Source organism: Scyliorhinus torazame, chromosome 8, assembly GCF_047496885.1.
Source record: "Scyliorhinus torazame isolate Kashiwa2021f chromosome 8, sScyTor2.1, whole genome shotgun sequence".
NCBI lineage: Eukaryota > Metazoa > Chordata > Chondrichthyes > Carcharhiniformes > Scyliorhinidae > Scyliorhinus > Scyliorhinus torazame.
The window spans coordinates 83,788,193-83,806,384 of record NC_092714.1 but is presented as its reverse complement, the minus strand read 5'-3'; positions in this window follow the sequence as shown (position 1 = coordinate 83,806,384).

Genomic DNA, 18,192 nt, shown 5'->3' with positions numbered 1-18,192 from the left:
GACTGTCTCCTGGTGAGGTGGAGTTTAGCACCCACATGTTGTCCGACGGCTCCATGAAGGCACTCGGGTCTTGTACATCCTTGGTCTCCTGCTTTGCCTTCGTCCCTGTTCAGCTGCTACTGCCTCCAGCACTTAAGCCGGCCCGACGGCCCCCCCCTGGTCTCCTGGCACTGGGTGTTCCCTGGGTGCTGCTGCTCATTGCCGCTGGAGTCTGTGTTCCTCCATCACTGAGAGGCAGTCAGGTTGATGTCACAGTCACTTAACTTCAATGCCTTCCCTCACCCATTTCCCTCCTGGTTCTGGAAGCAGCCAGTCCTACACCTTATCTGGCAGCGACTACTCACTCACATCTCAGGTGCCCTTCCAACTCCATTGCTTGACTGGCCCTGGTCAATACCCTTGCCCCTTTAAAGTTGCCTCTGGCCTCCTGTCTGGTTGTCTCCTCCCTTAATCTCTACATCAAGGGGATTCTGACAGGAGATTTCAATGGTCACCCATCCCTCATGGGCAGGGTCAACTGGACGGCGCTGTCCAACTTAGAGGGCTGATGCATCCTCAATGGCAGGCACTGGGGTCCAGCACTTATGCAGACATAGTCCCTCTTGATCCCAGGCAACCAAGTGTTTATCCTTGAACCATGATTTATCACCCCTCATTTTGACTTTGAGAATGTGGGCAGCTGACATTGCTAAGGGTTAACTCATGAAGACCAATTAACTTGATGGGCATGAGTCTCAGGAATGTTAAATGACACAATTACCTTCTGTATCAGGCTTAGGCAAAGCTAACAGGCACCCTTCTTACTCAGGCTGCATCATCCCGAGATCACATTGTTGTCAGGCCTTTACACTTAAGACTCCTGGACAAGGGCGGCACGGTGGTGCAGTGGTTAGCACTGCTGCCTCATGGCACCGAGGACCCGGGTTCGATCCCAACCCTGGGTCGCTGTCTGTGTGGAGTTTGCATATTCCCCTTATGTCTGTATAAGTCTCACCCCCACAACCCAAAGATATGCAGGTTAGGTGAATTGGCCACGCTAAATTGCACCTTAATTGGAAAAGTTAATAAAAAGGACTCCTGGGCAGCAATTCTATTAATTATTATCGATTACCTTCCCACCCAATCCCAAGAGCCCACCTCTCGCACAGGCTGGGTATTGTGTTGCCTTCTCTTTCGAGATTGGGGCAGCATTGTGGATAGCACAATTGCTTCACAGCTCCAGGGTCCCAGGTTCGATTCCGGCTTGGGTCACTGTCTGTGCGGAGTCTGCACATCCTCCCAGTGTCTGCGTGGGTTTCCTCCGGGTGCTCCGGTTTCCTCCCACAGTCCAAAGATGTGCAGGTTAGGTGGATTGGACATGCTAAATTGCCCTCAGTGTCCAAAATTGCCCTTACTGTTGGGTGGGGTATTGGGTTATGGGGATGGGGTGGAGGTGTTGACCTTGGGTAAGGTGCTCTTTCCAAGAGCCGGTGCAGACTCGATGGGCCGAATGGCCTCCTTCTGCACTGTAAATTTGATGATAATCTATGATGTCATCCAGCCAACTCCTTAGGCCCACCTTGTTCAGTCCCATCACATCATTCCCCCAGCTCATGAGCCCCACACCCACAGGCACCCCATACCCCCATGCCACTAACAGTTGACTAACTCAGCGCTCATTGAACTTTATTGACAACACAGGCATCAGACTGACACAGCGCCTGATTCCTGTTTTTAAAATCAGAAGTAATCCATGCCCATGTGACATCACGCCTGGTGGGAGGGAAGATTCACTGAGGTCTGAAGGTTCAATTTTAACCTTGCTAAGTACATTTATAATGCGTTCAAATCATGTTTCTGGGCATGAACTTGATCACGTCTTCGGAGAGGGCCCGGGAAGATCACAATCAGAAATTGTCCTGGTGCAAATCCCAATTTTGGCCACTCACGATATTTTGTGGCCAAGGCGGGATTTGGGCCCACAGCTAACGGGCCTGCTAAATCTCGTTCAGCATTTGTGAAGCAGGCGAATTTCACACAACTTTAGATGACTGGTCCAGCACTCTGCAATTTTGGGAAAATTCCGTCCATGGTGTTTCCTCACATTTATAATTCCACTCTTTAAGTAGTTTAAAATAAGAGCCGTGTTGAGATTAGATTCGCTGCACCTCATCCCATTAGCTTCACCTTCCTTAAAACAAGTAAATCTATCTTCCTCAGTTAGTACACAATTTGCATAACGGTGCATGTCAGATTTCTAGTTCTGGAGAGTTGATACACATGTCCCCAGCAGAAGTCACGATTACAGACTGTACAGCATCCTGGCCCTTGCGTGACAAGTGCTCCCTTGGGCACTGAAAATCCCATCTATCTCCTGACAGTAAATTACTATCAGACTTTCATCACCACAGCAGAAGGTACAAACAGATTTATTCCCTTCAGCTCTATAAAACACTTGCTTTCCTTTGAGCTGCTAAATCTATGCAGGAAAAGTCAACAGTTCATCAATCTTTGTAGTCTACTGCATTTTGTTCTTTGATGCATTTTACATCCATTTGTTTGATTGTATGCCAGCCCAGAATGGTGGTGAGGTGGGTGGAGGTGGGAGACAGGTCTAGGAGGAATAGCAAAATAATCTAATTTTAGAATTCTTCAGCAATGCGGCAGAAGTGGCATTGGAGTAGGAATCTCAGAGTGTTAAAAGATTGCTCTTATTGATTTGTGTTGTACAGTATCTATTTTGTGTCTTATATTGTGTTGTATCTGTTAGCCACACTTACATAGACTTTATCATAAACAACCATTTACACTTAACTGGGATGTGTTATCTATCCTTAATAAATAAATAATCTTCCCTTCGGCAGGGACCTGATTTTTTATTGCTTGCTTTTATTGTTGGACTTACTAAAAGTAGGTGAACAGATGGCAAATTATTTACATTGCCCCATAAAGGTTGCGATAATTGATATAAGTGAAACCTTTCATTCAATTTGGCACTGATACAGTCGATTGACAACTTGGTGGCAGGCAAAATTGACAAGTCTTTTTTTAGATAGATATTTGTCAATATTTAATGAGGTAGAACAATGAAGCATATCAGATAAAAGAGAGCTACATGAGGCTTTGAGATTGGTGCTTTGGTAGCAAATGAAGTGGGAGTGGTTGAGGAAGAGGCCATTGAGGTTGTTGGGCAGAAAACCTTAACTTTGGAAGTAGAAAAAAGTCAATGAGCTCCTCACATCACCACCTGGAGGTTCCGCTCCAAGCTACTCACAATCCTGACTTGGAAATACATTGCCGTTCCTTCGCTGTCACTGGGTCAAAATCCTGGAATTCCCTCCCTGATAGCACTGAGTGTATACCTACGTCTCGGGGACTGCAGCGGTTCAAGGAGACAGCTCACCACCACCCTCTGCAGGACAACGAGGGATGGGCAATAACTACTGTCTGCCAGCGACGCCCACACCCCGTAAATAAATTTTAAAATGAAAACAACTGTTGTGTGAGCCTGGAGTAAGTGTTTTGTAGTAGATTCATAGATTCATAGAATTTACAGTGCAGAAGGAGGCCATTCGGCCCATCGAGTCTGCACCGGCTCTTGGAAAGAGCACCCTACCCAAAGTCAACACCCCCACCCTATCCCCATATCCCAGTAACCCCACCCAACACTAAGGGCAATTTTGGACACGAAGGGCAATTTATCATGGCCAATCCACCTAACCCGCACATCTTTGGACTGTGGGAGGAAACCGGAGCACCCGGAGGAAACCCACGCACACACGGGGAGGACGTGCAGACTCCGCACAGACAGTGACCCAAGCCGGAATCGAACCTGGGACCCTGGAGCTGTGAAGCAATTGTGCTATCCACAAGGCTACCCTGCTGCCATAGTAAAGTTTGAAATTGTCTTTCCTCTTCACTGTGGTTCTAGAGTGATGAAATGATTTGGCTCACTGGAGTTTATTTCCAGTTTCAACCTCAGACTCAAATGAAATAAAAGTCGCCTTGGTTCCTGTGGACCATAGACAGCTCTCCCCTTTTTGAGAGATGGCTGACTGGTGGTGATTTAACTTGAGGGTTACTACAGCTCAGACAAGTGACAAGGCTGTGCTGCCATAGCCCCTTTAAGGGGCGGTTCCCTGAAAGGGTCATGTGACCCACTGGTCCAATGGAAACTCACTGAGACTTGTCTGGACTTGTTTACAGTCTGGATTTGTTTACAGTAAAAAGTCTTACAACAGCAGGTTCAAGTCCAACAGGTTAATTTGGAATCACGAGCTTTCGGAGTGTAGCTCCTTCATCAGGTGAGTGAAGAGGTAGATTACACAAATACAGCATATATAGATAAAGCCAATAATGCAAGATGGCTTTGCCTATATATGCTGTGTTTGTGTAACCTATCTCTTCACTCACCTGATGAAAGAGTTACGCTCCGAACGCTCGTGATTCCAAATAAACCTGTTGGACTTTAACCTAATGTTTGTTGTAAGACTTCTTATTGTGCCCACCCAGTGCAAAACTGACATCTCCACATCATGGCCGGGATTCTCCCTTCTGGGGACTAAGTCCCCACGCCGGCGGGGAAACCGGCGCCAACCACTCCGGCATCAACAGCCCCCGAAAGTAAGGAATTCTCGGAACTTTCGGGGGCTAGGTGGACGCCGGAGGGGTTGGCGCCGCTCCTCCCGGCGGCGAAGGGATGGCGCGAGTTTGCGCATATGCGGAACAGCCGGTGTGATCTCGCGCATGCGCGGACCAGCTGGCGTATTTCCACGCATGCGCAAACCGGCGGCGTATTTCCACGCATGCACGTGGGGTTCTCTTCTCCATGCCGGCCCCCGGACAATATGGCGGAGTCCGACAGGGGCCTGGCGCGGAGGAAAGAATTTCCCTCCATGGAACAAGCCCGCCCGCAGATCGGTGGGCCCCAATCGTGGGCCAGGCCACCCTGGGGGCCCACCCGGGGTCGGATCCCCCCGCGCCCCCAACCCCCCCCCCCTGAGGACCGCCCCCACATACTCACCTGCCAGGTCCCTTCATGCGTGAGGTGAGTAATTCACGTCAGCGGGACTGGCCAAAATTGGACAGCCGCCCGGCCAAACGTGGCCCAGAGAATCATCGGGGAGGGGGAGGTGCTGTCAACGGCCACCGACCAGCGTGGCGGGAATCCCGCCGCCGCCCGAAAAACGGCGCCGGAGAATAGGGCAGCCAACATTGGGGCAGGATTCGCGCCTCCCCCCGGGGATTCCCGACCCGGCGGGGGGGGGGGGGGGCGGGGGGGGGGGGGGGCGAAGAATCCCGGCCCATGGATTTGTTTAGGCAGCCAAAGTTTCAGGCCTGGGATTAAGACCTTTGTTCCCTTGATCAGCAACATGGGCAGTTGTTTTACTAATAGATGGGGACCAGAGAGGAGACAGGGAGCATTGACCGTAAATTCAAAAGATATGTTTTAATGTAATACAACTGACGATTGCTGTTTGTTTAGAACATCATTGAATAGATAGAAATTTGGGAGTTTGTAAATACCTTTATGTAATGGTTGCTTGGTGGAACAGAGGACAGGTGGGGGAGATGGGCCCCTTCTATTGTGCGGAACTGCACAGACACTGGAACAGAAGCGGATCGCTGAAACAAGCTGATCTAGGAGGAGAGTGGCCAAACCTGTTCTTGGGATCTTCCTTCTCGAGGCAGGGTTGCCAGGAGTGAAGATAAGCCAATCATGAACTGTTGCTATCAGAAAGGGTGTACATGGCAGGATGGGAAGCAGAAACAGAGACCTATTTAAGCACGTTTTTTGTAAAGCTGTCGGCCGTCACTACAGCCGGACAAGGAAAGGGGAATAGCCTGGTCAACAAATGAACACCGAATGGACAAGGACAGATCAACCACCCTATCCTCTCTGATTCTCTGGGATACCAAGCAAAAACCAACTCCTTTCCGAATAACACTGTGGGTGTACCTACACTACATGGACTGCAGCGGTTCAAGAAGGTGACTCACCATCACCTTCGTGAGGCCCATTAGGGAAGGGCAACAAATACTGGCCTTGCCAGTGACACTTGTATCCCATGAACAAATAAAAAATAACTGCCACTCACTTATTTTTCCACCAGACAGACAGAATTAAAATCAAGGCCAGAGTTTTTCTGCGAGTGCTCCATCGTAAGTGCTTTAGTGAATTTGACAAAAAACACAAATTATAATATTTGCAGTAGATTTTAAGTTAGTCTATTTATAAAATGTAATACAGAACACATTTCTGGTGATAAAAATATAAATCACAGCCTGAATTTTTAAAAGGTTACCTAAAAAATATATTCATCCCTCAGAATGTTAAGTAATTACTTGACTTTTATCATTGCTTTTTCAGTGCTTAACAGATACATAATAAAAAATAAGGGTTGCCTGTACCAAGGAATATTAAAAGCAGAGGGAGGGCCAAATCTGAAGCACAACGGTAGTTACTGCAGTGTTAATTAACTCCTTTAAAAATAAGGTGGATTGATTGCTGATTGCAGAAGGAATAAAAGATTATTCAACTTGCTTAAAAATAGATACTTAGATTTTCTTCAAAGCTGTGTCGCCTGGAATGATGGTGTGGGATGTGAGTGTAAAAGGACTAGTGCATTTCTCTGAAATTCGTTCCTCAGTAATTTCAGCAGAGGCGTTAGTATAATTATCTTAAATGGACTAACACCTTCATAAAAATAGTAGAAGGAGCAATTTCAAATAAACCTTGTTAAGCATTGGTGCACGAGCTTTCCGCAATGTAATTTCAGGCCAATATGTGAGTATGAGAAGGTTATCTGTGGAGTGCATGTAAGCAGGGTGAAGGTGATGCATATTACCATGTCAGATTTATATCCTGTAGAATCAGTAGTGTCAATGATTTAGATTCAAAATGTATGGGATGTGACTAAAAGATTTGCAGACAGAAAAAATGGTCATGTGGTTGAAATGGGGAAGAAAGCTGTACGAAAATTCTCAGTGGACTGGTTAGGTGGGCAGAAAAGTGGCAAAGGGAATTTAATCTGTAGGAATGTGAGGAGATGCATTTTGGAAGAACGAACAAGGCAAGTGATGACACAATAAATGGTCAGATACTAAGAAGTGGAAAGGAATATAGGGACATTGGACTGCATGTCCACAGATACCTGAAGGTAGTGGGACTGCTAAATAAAGTAGGAAAGGAGACTTATGGGGCAGGATTCTGCATTTCTGAGTCTAAGTGTTGATGTTGACACAGGATTCATGGAATTTCACAACAGCAAAACTGGGGCTGAACCTGGATCGTTCAGCAACTGAGGAGTGGCTAGCACTGGCAGCATGTGGAATACAATTGATTCTAATGAGAAACGGTGCGGGATTCGCCAGATCTGTGATTGACACTCGGGAGGCTGACAAGCTGCAGCCACATGCACACACTTCACTCCCCACACACAACATCCCAGCCAACAAGATTGCACTGGTTGTGCTGGAGCGTGCCCATACAGCTGATGGGTCAGGTGAGACCAGAGGGCACCTCAAGCGGTGGCCTGGGGGGACACCTATACGACCTGTGGCCCTAAGTTCACAGTGGGCAGTCAGTGGCATGCACAACTTTATGCCTGCCTTGCAGTCTGCGGCAATGGTGTTCTGTATCCTTCCACCCCGATCCCATAGCCCACCTCCTGGCCACTTCCCGCTACTCCCCCCGGCCCTGGCAGAATCCCCGCCAACCAGCGGCACAACTGTTAGAAAACTATGGACACTTTCCGTGCCCCCTCTCCCTCAGCAACCACGAAGCAGGTTTCACAATTTTTAAAAGCACAAGTGAACTGCACTGGTGAGAACTTGGCCCATTGGAGGCAGAGCATCGTGGAGCCCCCGGAGAATACCGGGTTGTGCCCGCTAATGACATGCAAACTGTGTGTACTGTGCATGCATTCCGGACCGCATTGACGCTGCTGTCGAGGTGACGACGAATTGCAATTTTCCATCAAATCAGCGTCGGCCGTGATTTGGGTATCAGAACCTATTCTCCACCCAATCATATCTCCCGATTTCGGCGCCAGCCATCGGAGAATCCCACCCGTGGTGTTTTCCTTTATCAGCCTAAACATTGAATATAAGAGCAGTGGAGTTATGTTAGAAGTCTATAAAATGCTAGTTAGGCCACAGCGTAAGCACTGTGTACAGTTCTGGTTAGCACATTACCGGATGGATGTGATTGCACTAGCGATGACACAAAGGATGTTGCCAAGACTGGAGAATTTTAGTTATGAGGAAAGATTGAATACAACATGTTTTCTTTGGATCAGAAGAAGAGGAGGGAAGATGTAATTGAAGTACATAAAATTATGAGGGGCTGAGATAGGGTGATTAGGAAGGATATATTTCCTTCAGCAGAGAGGTCTATAGCCAGGAGGCATAGATTTAAAATATTTGGCAAAAGGATAAGAGGGGAATTCAGGATACATTTTTCATTCATAGTGTTGTGGGTATCTGGAATTCACTGCCTGAAAGGATATTAGAATTAGAAAATCTAAAAGCCTTATAGAAAGTGATATAAACTATAGACGATGGACCAAGAACTGGAAGGTGGGATTAGGATGGATAGCTCTTTTTTCAGACAGCACAAATACAATGGGCTGAATGGCCTCCTTCTGTTCCATAAATTATATATGTATGATGTTCCATGTTCCAACTGCATTTTGTGGTCAAGAAGGAAACTTTCTCTTAAAGATTTAGCCTGTCCTCATTTGCCCTCTTCCCTTGAATTGACATTCTTGCAGTGTCCATCACTCATGGCCTATTTGAATAAGTAAAACCAATTGGTCAAATATCCTTCCCTCCCGTTTCTTCTGCTTTGGTAAGAAATAGGACTCCACTTTTCTTTCCTTTCTTCTGAAAGCATTGGCTCATTACTTAGCTACAACTCCACTCATGGTCCATTCTATTCCAAATGATTGTTATTCATCTGTGACCCTAAATGATGAGTGTTAGCAGACTATCCTATTTTGGGCACACTATAGGTAAATCATCTTCTGCCCTCAACTGATGTCCACAGCAGAGTTAGCTGAGTTATAGTCAGAAGTAGAATGTTTGCTGCCTTTTCCACTTTAGTCAAAGAAAATTTGAACCAATGGCAGCCCCTGCTGCCAACCAGCTGAGACCAGTTAACACACCACCTAGCCAAACCTGGGATTTTCCTCGTCTGGCTGGCTCAGCTGCTCACTGTGAAAGCAAAGCCTGTGTTTATTTAGTTCTAATGGATTTTAGCTCATCTTGCCGCCCGTAGTGACCTCCCGTGTTAAGCAAGGTTTCAGCCAGGCTGCTTATTCAGGGCATGATGTGACACCAAGACATTCCATCTTGAGGGTGAGGAGAAATCGGACTGCATCTAGCCTATCTTAAATTGAATTCTTCATTCTGTGATTCAATTACTAAGCAGCATTGATAATAACGATACAGGCATCCATCGTTCAATCCAACCAGTTTCACTAGTTAGAAGGAAGCACCTGGTCCTGAGTGTGCAAACAGCTAGGGAAGGTAAACATGGAAATGGCAAGGGAGGACGGGGAGGAAAGCTTGCGTGAACATCACAATTTCTTTCTTTTATCATGCTTCAGCAGTTAAAGAAAATATTCTTGTCATACTTTATCCTTGAATGCTTTATCCTTGAATGCACAACAGAATATTCATTGCTTGTTCAATAATGATATGTTTATATTGGATGGCAATCCATATAATATCTGGCCTAAGTAGATGGCCTAAGTGGCATTGTAAAGCAACAATAACTATCAGTTTTGTAAATCACCTAGAAAAGGACAAACGCAAGTAATTTTTTTTTTACTGTTACTATTGTCTTTTAACGTTGTTTAACATATCCTCAGCTTTATTATTGCGAAAAAGATGTCTTGGGCTGGACTCCCCGATTCTCAGGCTATGTCCTGACGCCGGCATGGGAACGGTGGCCTTTTACGACCGAAAAAGTGCCGCAAAATGGCCACCAATCCTCTGTTTGGCAGGTGGAGAGCAGGAAGGTAGCATAGAGCACCCGGCTCTAACTGCCGATATGACCCAGAGAATTGCCGTGTGCGTGGCCATGCATGCGCACGGCGGCGTGCCCCCACTTTGGCCGGCTCACGACTTCCGGACCACCCCCCAACAGTGCCTCCATCCCCTGCCAAAGTCCCCTCTGCCCACGGATCGGCTCTCCCCCGACTGTGGTGGCACTGGACTGAGTCCGCAGCTGTCACACCGAGTTCCCGACAAATGATAGCACACCCGACCGACGCCGTCGGGAACTCGGTCAGTCGGGAGCGGAGCATCGGCGGGAGGGCCTCAGGCAATGTCCTGAGGCCATCGATACAGAGCACGGTTTACTGTAAGAGGAGGTGGTGCATTGTGAAAGCAGCACCACCCTCGATTTCGTCGGAAACGTTGATTCTCCGGCCAATCGCCGAACGCGATTTTGCCAGATTTCATATACACCAGATTTCATATACAGTGAAATATGATTTGAATAACAGTCACCTTTGCTGTGCAAATGCACACAAACTCAATGTCACAAACAACAGTGGGATATAAACTGTGATTGAAAGTATTTTTTGTGGTGAAGGTTGAGGAGGGAAGTGCCAACTAGAACACTGTTTTCTCAAACAACACTGTGGGGCCTCTAACACATCTCCAGCTATCTTAAACGGAATTCTCTGTTTGAGACCCCGCCACAGCAGTGTAATCTCTCTTACCAAAGTTTCAAATGACGTACTTTGTGACTGTGATCTTGATAAACTATCTCTGCTGGTCTTTCTTAATCTATTGCACCTTTCAACATAGTTGACCACACCATCCTCTTCCAATGCCTCTCGTCCATTATCCAGCTGGGTGGAACTGCCCTCATGTTGTTACGTTCTTAAATATCCAATTATAGCCCAAGGATCAGTTGCAATAACTCTCTTCCTACTCCCAAACAGTTACTTCTTGTGTCCACCAAAGATCCATCTTAGGAGTGGTGTTACCGAGTCACTCTTGATGATGGATGTTGAAGTCCCCCACCCAGAATACATTCTGTGCCATTGTCATCCTCAAAGCTTCCTCCAAGTGGTGTTCAACATGGATCGGTACTGCTTCATCAGCTAAACGGGGATGATAGGTGGTAACCAGCAGCAAATGCTCTTGCTCATGTTTGACTTGATGCCATGAGATTTCATGGGGTCTGGAGTCGATATTGAGGACTCCCAGGGCAACTCCCTTCCAATCTCCTGTAGGCCTGTCCTGCCGGTAGGACATCACTTACCCAGGGATGGTATTGGTGGTGCCATGGACATGAGGCAGGATTTCCTAAGCCACGCTTGAAGTGCAATGGTGGGTGGGAAAAGTGGTGTTTTCCCCTCTGTGCGCAATGGTGGGTCCTCGCATCATATTGTCCCCTCTCTGCCTCATTATTGATGGAAAGACAGAAAACACATCTGTTTGCAGGCAGGAGGTCCTGATTTGTCCACCCTACTGTGACCTCAGTGGTTCTTTCCCCTAGGCACCATATTTAAATCACACCCCCACACAAACTTCTCAATGTTTCTTGGCCAGGATAGCACCAGCAGAGTAATGTTGTCAAAAGGCAAGGAGTGCGACTCCCAAGTTCAGTGACGTTTGATGGGCTACCTGCTGGACACTGGTGGGGGCCTGCTGGGATGTCCTCTACCCCTGTAATGGCTGGCCAAGGTCCAATCATACCATCACTCTGTCTTGGGAGGTCTGTGACTGTTTGGCAGTCAGCGCGAACGGGGTGCACAAAATGTCTGCAATCCAGTGCAGGAAGAGGGTGAATGATCTCATCCATCCAGGCAGGGTAACTCAACCATCTCATTAACCTCAACTCACATATTCACAAGGCCATCAGGACTTATCAGGATGACACTCCACAGGGATCTCACACATTGATAGCTGAAGGCCTATCACCACTCATTCCCTCACACACATCTTTGCATGTCCAGCTGTACTCATATCCTGTATACATCATGCGTTCATCCCGTCCGCTGCTCCACTCACCATCCACACAAAGCAGACATCCTTGTCCTCTGCCTTGACATGTGTCCTGCTCGCAATCTCTGCATTTGTCTTCATGCAAGACAACCTCATGCACAATAGGAGGACAAGTCCCAGAGCAGGGGTCGATTGGCTGAACTTAAAGACCTCATTCTATATGAGCTCATTCCATATGAGGAGTGTGCCCTCATGCTGGCTGGCGGGGACAGGGGCCATACGTGTGGCAACAGTGAGATGAGTGACACCAACCCAAATAACCACCCATCAGGTTTGACACATTGATGTCGACTGCCACTTATTGCAGATGTCGAAACCGGTTACCTCGGGTAAATACTGTCAGCTTTCACAGTTTGTGTACACACTCCTACCATTGCCAACATCATTAATACCTCATCTTTAATGTCAAGTCTGCTTGTGTAAGGAATCTTGTTCACATGATGCTTTGACAAAAGGCCATCTGTACTCGAAACGTTGGCTCTTTTCTCTCCCGACAGATGCTGCCAGATCAGCTGAGATTTTCCATCTTTTTCTTTCTGGTTTCACATGATGTATTTGTTCTTGTCATCTTCATTCTTGACTGTTTACGATTGAGTCTAACTCATTTTGTCTGCATCATTGTATGTGAAGGTCTCATCATCTGATTGGATTTCTGGTCCACCTTGCGCGTTGCCAACTCTCACAGTGCACAATTGTTAAGCTCAGCAAGAAGTGTGAGCTCCTTTCCACCTTTAAATGGTGGAGTTCTGAAGGCTTGCTGGTGCCCAAGCCTCCAATCTTCTGCCTTTCTAACCTTGTAATTATCTACATTTTAGCCACAAGGCTCTCTTCACAATGTAGGGATACAGAGCTGAGGCACAAGTTTTGAGTACCCGCCCCTTACCTATACCCATGCCAAGGTAATTGAAGATAAATACAAATGGTGATGTGTTGCAGTCAAAAGGGCCTTGTCAGCATGCTCTGGAAGTACTATGGTAGCTTTTGACACATTTGAGAGTACCAATGGGATGCAACCCAGAATGTAATGAATCTGATGAGTGCTCTTTATCGTCAAACAGGCGTTATCTTGAATGGTTCATGGTGCCCTTGCATTTTGCAGCTTTAAAGGGCCAAGACTGGCCATGAGGGCAGACTAACTTCTGAATTTCGTGACCCTCAGGTGCTCTGAATCCATGGAAAAGTCAGGATGAATGTACGCCACATCCCATTGATAATGTGATGGAGGAGAGACAGACACAAAGGTCTAGGTGATGCCAAAATGGAATTAGATAGGCATAATGTCCTCGGCTGCCTCAGCCCAAGTGTGACCTCTCAGTTACACCAACAAGGTGATACAGAATGTGTTGCTTTATTGTTGCAGATCGATCTCTTTTAGAATCTTCATCAGACTGAAGGCACACAGCTCCTAGTGCTCTGAGGATATAAGGACAGCCCCTCTGCCTGCTACATTGACTGGAATGCTGCAGAGAACTGGGCAGCACGGTAGCATTGTGGATAGCACAATTGTTTCACCGCTCCAGGGTCCCAGGTTCGATTCCGGCTTGGGTCACTGTCTGTGCGGAGTCTGCACATCCTCCCCGTGTGTGCGTGGGTTTCCTCCGGGTGCTCCGGTTTCCTCCCACAGTCCAAAGATGTGCAGGTTAGGTGGATTGGCCATGATAAATTGCCCTTCGTGTCCAAAATTGCCCTTAGTGTTGGGTGGGGTTACTGGGTTAAGGGGATAGGGTGGCGGTGTTGACCTTGGGTAGGGTGCTCTTTCCAAGAGCCGGTGCAGACACGATGGGCCGAATGGCCTCCTTCTGCACTGTAAATTCTATGATGATGACACTAGGAGAGGCTGTGTGCAGCCAGAATTCCCTCTCCGGTTGGATCTCCTCACAACAAGGACACATGTTTGCAGAGCTTCATCATCCTTCAAAGGATCAGGACAATAGTTCACAAAATGGTTTTGAGTTCACTCTCAGATTGAAGTGCATGCTTGAAAGGAGAGATTTAGTAATACTGGTGTTCATTGGGTTCATAAGAGAGGAACTTATCCAAGAGGATGCAGTCGACCATGCGTCATCCTCCTCTCAGAATTTGGTGGCTAGGAGGGCCTCACATGCACACCTCCCTCATATGGCTTAGCGATGACTTCTTCCCAAGCATCCTCAGCTTCCTTCAATTCATTAACCTCATCCCTTTCAGTGTCCTCCTCATTCAAGGACATATGCAGCCACTCCATGTCTGTATCTGAGGAGCCCAACCCCTTGTCTGGCACCACAGATCCAAAAGACCCTCTGGAAAGTGTACTGGAATGCTCCGCCAGATCTATCAAGGCATTGAACAGCATCTTCAAGATGCCAATGCTCTGCTCTACCAGTATTGTGGTAGTGACAATAGCATTGTTGTACCTTCTCTCTGCAGGACCTTGTACCTTCCCCATGGTCATCATCAGCCAGGTCCTTTGCAGGTATCCTTTGTCATCAAGGAGCCAACATTGGATTCTGTCTGGTATTTCAAAGATGTCAGGGGCCTTTGATCTACTCAAGATGTATGAGTGGTAGCAGCTTCTTGGGTATCTCACATACACTTGAATAATTTGTTTCTTGTGGTTTCAGAGCAGCTGAACATTGAATGAGTGGAATCCTTTCCTGGTTATGTCTTGGAGTGCCTGTTGCCAGGGAGCTTTGATGTTCAATAGTACCCTGCACTTGTGGGGATCCGGAAACCTCAGTGAAGCCCAGTGCTTTGGTCTGCTAGCTCTCGGTCTCTGGCTAAGTGCACATAATTGTGGGCCTTCGCAAGAAGGATGCCTATCATTTCATATATGCATTTGTGCATGGTTGTTAGAGAAAGCTTGCACATGTCCCCTGTGGAACACTGGAAGGAGCCACCCACATAAAAGTTCAGTGTCGCAGTGACTTTCAGAGTTACTGGCAATGGATGCTCTCTCAGTCCCCATGACACCAATTCCTGGAGAATGTGACAAGTGTGGGTCTCCAGATTCCTGGACGTGCGGAGGCTTGACGCTGTTTCTCACTCATCTGCAGATAAGACATATGGGTTCCGTGCACCCTTGATCATGAGAGCTCCCTACACACATTTCTGTTTGCTTCATCCTCTGCATCTTGAAGAGGACCTGCCTCTTGTTCTTGAGGGTTTAGCTCCTTGCTTTGGTGAACCGAGTACTGCAATCGTAATATACTTCCCCTTCTCTACTGCCTGCATGCAAGAATGCAGGCAGCAATAAATCCATCCTCCACCTTCCTAAAGTTTCCCCTCCTACGGCCCTAAATTTTACCCCCCATGGCATCAATAAGAAAAATAAGAGTCTACATGATCCTTCAAACCTCCAGTTTCTGTGGATTACCAGTGTTACTTATCAGAGAACACATCCTGCTGGTAAAGCGTCATGTGGTGTGTAGTGATATCAGCAGAATGTTTGTGCTAGCTTTGCAGTTCCCCATCTTAGATTGTATGAACAATACCTCTTAATAAGCCTCTCACATGTTGGAAAGAATCCAGAGTGTGGATACCTCCGTACCTTTTCTTTGTGCAGCGATCAAAGAAATATAACAGAAGAGAAAACTGGCGGCGAGGGTCAAGACAGAAAAGTCACTGGACGAAGAAATTTGTCGTCTTAGCTGTGGAGATGACATTGGGAGCAACAAAGTTTCTTGGGACTGAACTAAGACACACTCACACTGGGCGAAGCACTGTCGCCGATGTTGAAGGTTTAAAAAGATGTTTTTGAAGTTGGTTGAAGTATAAAGATCAAAACATTTCTGAGCTCGGCAGGACGTAAAATCTTTCAGCTGCTACAAAATTTAGTTCACCCAGCTAAACCACGGGATAAGTCCTATATCAAATGAATGAAAATGTTAGAGGGGAATTTCTCTCCTCAACCGTTATTGATGCAGAAAAATGTTGTTCCACCGCCATAGTCAGGAAGAAGGTGAAAGCATTTACAATTCACAGTGACTTTAAGAACATTAGCTAAATATTATGAATTTTGTGCAACACTTGATGATACTCTTGGTGATAGGCTGGTTTGTGGACTCTGCAGTGAAGCTATTCAGATGGAGCTGCTTACTGTCAGTGATTTAAATAACAAAGTTGCTGTGGAAGTTTCCACATCTATGGTTCTAGCAACAAATAAAGCTTCACAAAAAGGGGCTGGAGTGATCATCCACAAATTAGATACAACTAACAACCGTGGCTGTAAGGGTACAACCATGTCACCAATGTACACAGATTGGACACTCAATGGAGGAAAGCTGGAGTAGAGAAAATAAGTGCAAGAACTGTGACTAAAAGGGCCATATTGCCAAGGCATGTTGGGCCCAGCAAAAGTCAAGTACACCAAGAAAGCGCAAGAAAAACCCCACCTCTGAACAGATTAGCTATGCCTATGAATTAGTAGATGAAGTTCAACATCACTCAAAAGGCACCATAACAGAGCTATTGCAAGAGTTGAAGCTAGGCATCTTGTCACTGCAGGATGGTCAGCAACTTTTTAGGTATAACCAAAACTCGAAGATCATGAAGTTAAAATGGAAGTGTACATGGGTGCAGCTGCATCATTAATACCCGAGACAATTTATAATAAAAGCTGAAGCATCTGTCTTTAAAACTGTCAAGTGTGATCCTAAGGACGTACATTGAAAGGTTGTGCTATTGAAAGGATGCATTGCGATGAATGTAGAAGCAAATGGACAGACATCGAAGTTGTCTCTTCATGGTGTCCAGAGAAGGTTTCCTCCTCTATTTAACAGAGTATGATTGGCAAAGATTAGGCTTAAATGGGGAACAGCCAATCAACTGGTGGATTCAAAGAGCAATGTTTGAAGGTGTATGAGAAAGGGACTTGAAGATTCACTAGGCTCTATGACTGGACTTGAGGTACACCTAAAAATCAAGCCAGACAGCACACCAAAATGCTAGAACCATACCATGTGCCATCAAGCTAAAAGTTGAACTAGAGAGACTAGCTATATATGATTGGGCAACACCAACAGTTCCTGTATTGAAATGTGATGGATCAGTGAGAATGTGCGGCGATTTTAAAATAACTTCACCCAGTATTGTGTGCAGATCATTCTCCACTGCCGCTGAATGAAGACTTGATTGCTGGACATTCTGGAGGGCAAAATTCAGTAAAATTGATCTTTCATAGGCATATATAATAATCTTTATTAGTGTCACAAGTCGGCTTATAGTAACACTGCAATGAAGTTACTGTGAAAATCCCCTAGTCGCCACATTCCGGCAATTGTTCGGGTACACTGACGGAGAATTCGGAATTTTCAAAGTGTTTGCGTGGGCTTTGCAATTCTCCATCTAAGATTATGTGAGCAACATCTCAATAAACCTCTCATCTTTTTTGAAAGAAACCAGAGTGTGGGCATTTCCATACCTTTTCTCTTTTGGGAAAACAAAGAAATATGACAACTAATGTGTGACTATGGATGCTAAAACTCTGGCTGCGCAAGGAATGTTTGATGATTCACCTCGCCACCCCCTTCTCCTTTGATATGATCGCCGGTAATGAGATTACATTGGCCAGATGCTGAGATCCTTAATCACTGCACTCTCATATTACACTCAGACTCATGATGGCTAATGTTGATTGAGGAACTGTGATTATTGGAGGAGCTGCTGAGACTTCTTATCTGTGAGCCTGCCAATGCCAAGATAGTGATATCTTGCTTTAAATATACATCTTCAGCTTGCCCAGTCACCAAAATGTTCTAGCCCTCGTTATCACTCTATGCAATTGGCACATTTAGAGCAAATGGTTAATGTAAGGAGTCCTATTGATGCCACAAATTATACATCCAGCCTGAATAAAGTCAATAGAAAGGAAATTCAGTCAGGGTGTATAATGGAGGAGGAAGGGGGTGAAATTCACTCCCACAAGAAGATGCTAGCTCTGCTGAACTATATTGTTACATTATTACAATTATTTCCTATCTTGGGGGCTTATTTGCTGTATAAGATACAAGGTGCCAATCTCTTACAAGGGGTTGGTTAAACAAGTTGTGCATTCATTTATTACAACTAGGCACATGAGAGCAACTGTACATAGGTATAAAGTTTGAAGGCATCAGAGCTATGAGCGTGCGCTTTGCTCAAAGCAAAAAATTAAACCATGACTGGAGCACATGACACATTTTCCTTCTAGTGACAACATATATCAGTTGC